At 36.9% G+C, this 3,891-nt stretch overlaps 1 protein-coding gene and 1 long non-coding RNA gene across 2 annotated transcripts in view; both read left to right on the top strand.

Annotated features, from left to right (window-relative positions):
* The first annotated feature begins 376 nt into the window (after positions 1 to 376).
* LOC118598950 lies at positions 377 to 831 on the top strand. The gene is made up of 2 exons (XR_004948188.1): positions 377 to 508; positions 591 to 831. It is a non-coding gene; the product is annotated as an uncharacterized LOC118598950 (long non-coding RNA).
* A 2,582-nt stretch (positions 832 to 3,413) lies between these two features.
* Positions 3,414 to 3,891, top strand: part of LOC112157321 (cilia- and flagella-associated protein 97) — a gene marked incomplete at its 3' end in the record, with an annotated part of 1,883 nt that continues 1,405 nt past the window's right edge. Inside the window, 1 exon segment of the mRNA XM_024290007.2 lies at positions 3,414 to 3,798.

Below are 3,891 nucleotides of genomic sequence, written 5' to 3'. Positions count from 1 at the left end.
GATGTAATGACTTTGAACATTGTAGTGTTATGTATTAATAAGCTTTAATTATTTTTAAATAAAAAAAATCACATACATTTTTTTACATTTCTGTGGAATTTATTTTAATGTCATGTATTTCATTATTGTTGTTGTTGTTACCTTTTCAAGCCCCTCACTTTTTAAACTACTTTTTCAGCACATCACATGATTGAAGTTATATTATTATTATTATTCCAAGTAAAATCAACATTCTATTTGAATTTGAGTTTTCTGATCTTCTTTATTAATATTTGAAAGCCCATGTGATCCGTTATTTACAAAGATCCCCAAAATGCTGTCACTTTAACACAGAGTCGGTGTGCAATAGTGGCAACTCAATTTTGGTTTGATTTGTGTGTCAGGTGGGGGAGTGTTGGCCCATACAATCCTAGGGGTGGCTTGGAGTGAGTCTACAGGGCAGATTCGCTATCTTATTCTTGACCCGCATTACACCGGATCAGAAGACCTTCAGGTCATCACTGAAAAGGTACCAGCTTGTACATAAAATGTTTTTTGCTTATTTTTTTAAGTGATGCATTGTCATTCCTAATGACTGTCCTCTTTCTTAGGGCTGGTGTGGCTGGAAAGGAGCAGATTTTTGGGATCAAACTGCATATTATAATCTCTGTCTGCCACAGAGGCCCAGAGTCATCTGAACTCAGGCTTTTAATGTCAAACGACATTGTGCCAGCTTGTTTAAATGGATTTATTAGTAATTGAAATAACATTTAATCCAAACTATTATCTGTTAAAGTGTTTGATAACACTTTGATCAGTGTTAAATAAAAAAAAAAGCTGATTTGCTTTGTTTCCTTCCTGGTTTATTAACTTGAAGCTATTTTTTTTAGGTTTCTACTTTTATAGAGTAGAATGTTATTTGCTATAGAACTTTTTGCAGAAATTGATCACAAACTGCTTTATGAAAGATGGCATGAAAAGCCAAAAAAATGAAAGGTAGAACCTATTCTCAAAACACTTTTGGAAAGACAGAGGTGGGAATTATGTTCAAAGGGCAGGACGAGGGTTTTATCTAGTTGAGCAGAGAATCAACATCCTCCACTGTCACAGGAGAGAAATAAGACTATTGTAGACTCTGAGAGAGCCAAACACCGGCTAACAGAGGGGTGTTTGCTCCAACATCCAAAACCTTAGCTAAGAAACCCTGAAGAAAACAATCTTAGGATTTCTTCAATATGAATTAACTTTATTTATATAGCACTTTACAACTGATTATAGTGCTTCACAATAAAAGAAAGAGGAAAGTTTAAAAATTAGACAAATTAAGAGCAAAATATGAAAAACAGTATAAAATTCCATAAGTGTTAAAAGCCATTCTAAAAAGGTGTGTTTTCAAATAACCTTTAAAGCTGGTTAGGTCTGACATCATGCGCACCTCTGGTAGAATACTATTCCATGATCGAGGGTCGACAATGGAAAAAGCACGGTCACCCCAGCGTTTCTGTCGTGACTTGGGCACCACAAGCAGATACTGATTAAAACTCTAAAATGGCTACGGACGTTTAAAAGCTCGGTTAAATAAACTGGTTCGAGACCATGAAGAGCCTTAAAAACAAAGAGTAAAAGTTTAAACTGTATTCTAAAATGAACAGGGAGCCAGTGAAGAGACTTGAGGACTGGAGTGATGTGTTCTCATCTGGATGTTTCAGTTGTCCAGTCGTCCTGCTGCATTTTGAACTAACTGGAGGCATTTTGGAGGTTGCAGACAAGACCTAAAATAGTTTTCATTAAAGCTTCAAGAATTTAGAGAAATTATCTTGCACAACTAATAATTACTGGTAAGTTTATCATGTGGTACGTAAAAAGTTCTAAATAATTTAGGAGTAGTCATCGTTATAGGTCAGAATCGGCCTGTGCGAATCAGGCTTGAATTTTTGCATTTTACTTAATTGGATTGGGAAATTGGGAATATTAAAGCTAAGCATTTAATATGCTTTTAAGTCAAAGTCACATTCAGTATTGAAGGTTTTTCTATACAATATTCCACTAATATTTGACTGGTTTAGTTCAACCAAGCAATTTCAGAAAAAAAATTGAAATAACCGTTCTATCAAATCGATTTAAGATGTATGATAACGTAATTAGGAAATTACAGTTATGCTCTCTTCTTGACATTGTAAATCCGTCTAATCAAACATATTTGCACTTTTTCATAAAATACATGACAGATAGAATCTGTTAAATGTAATGAAACAATATTGTGTCATATTTTCCATTTGTTCTATTTCATCTGTATCATATTAATCCATATTTTATGAAAGACTGTTAACGGTTTTGACCAATTCATCAAATACTTAGTGCCTAAGCAAAATGATCTTTACTTTTTGAACTAAACACACTCGATGTCTTTATAGATGTATTTTAAGAAAGCAAGACTTTCAATAAAAAAATGGAAAAACTGCAGCTATCCTAAAATATAGTTTCTACAATATCTTACATTTGATTTGGATAATAATAATCCCTTTGATAAATTGTAGTGACATTAGTGGAAAAATGTAGTGCAATGTAATCAAATACCTATACTTTGTACACATGATACTCTGCTCATGCATTTTTCAGAGTTTACTGTACACTCAGCATTGCAGCTTCACCGCATGTGACGTCTTCCACACAGCAACTGTTGTCAGGAAGTGACGTTCCATAGTAACTCACATAGAGGTTAATATCACTAGAGACAGCATGCAGAGTTTTTAGTGATGTCTAAGATACGTAAAGAGCGACGCCATATTGGAATAGTATGTTTTTTGTACAAAGTGTAACAACAGCTCTACAAGTGGCCTCTATCAGAAGGACTTGGGCACCATGATGGCATGCAGGCAGTCTTCCATAGGCCACATTTCCCGGTCCGCCAACTGGACGAGGATTCAGAACTCATGGGCTCTTTACTCGTCACTACTGAGGAAATCATGATTAGTTTATTTTTCTTCACTTAGTTATCTAATTGGGGTATAATTCTAATGGGGCGGCTGTGGTGCAGCGGTAGGGCAGTCAACTCCTGATCAGAAGCGAGCGCGTTCGACTCCCGCCTTGCCCGCCCAAGTGTTGAAGCGTCCTTGGACAAGACACTGAACCCTGAAGTGCCTCTGGTTGAAGGTTGCGCCAGTGTTTGGCAGCGGAGCCACCACCAGTGTGTGAATGTGTGTGTGAATGGGTGAATGGGTCTGTGACTGTGAAGTGCTTTGAGCCCTCGAAGGAGGGTAGAAAGCGCTATACAAGCCATTTACCATTTAATTTCCAGCAGGTCGTCTGGTCTGATCTAAGGTCTAAAACACATACAAATACCACAGCCATCCTCCATAAAATGAAAAAGATTGGTAGTCCAGCCAGATAGTGTGAAGTCTAAAGCTGCCATGACTTTGGATAGGCTAAAAAATCAGCCTAATGTTCACTATTGGGAGAAAACTCACTCAGATCTAGTTAAAATATTTTCTAGAAGTTCTCCTTTATCATCTGACAGTAATAATTTACTAGTAAAAAGTCAAATTTTTGTTTTTCCAGCTCTGTCTGTACAAATGTAACACAGCAGTGAACAGGCATCTATACCATTCCAATATGGCGTCCGACTTTGTGCACGCAACAAGCTAGCATGTCCCCTCTAGTGATATTAACCTCATTGGTTACTCGCAGGCTGTTGTTGTAGCATCCACCGGCTGTTTGTATCCAGCGTTTCTACACGTTTTCCCTAATATTTTGCCATTTTTTTCTGCTTTCTGGAAAAAGCCAGCGCGGCTCTAGCGTTACCGTTTCTTATTTGGACAGGTGAGATACACATTTTTCTTGAAGCTAAAGAAAGAAAGTTAGCCAACACTGCTCAGATTATAGCTAGCTACCTCAATGCTAATCGTTTCAGCT

This window comes from Oryzias melastigma, linkage group LG1 (genome assembly GCF_002922805.2).
Source record: "Oryzias melastigma strain HK-1 linkage group LG1, ASM292280v2, whole genome shotgun sequence".
Classification (NCBI taxonomy): Eukaryota; Metazoa; Chordata; class Actinopteri; order Beloniformes; family Adrianichthyidae; genus Oryzias; species Oryzias melastigma.
This window is presented reverse-complemented; position numbering and strand designations above follow the sequence as displayed.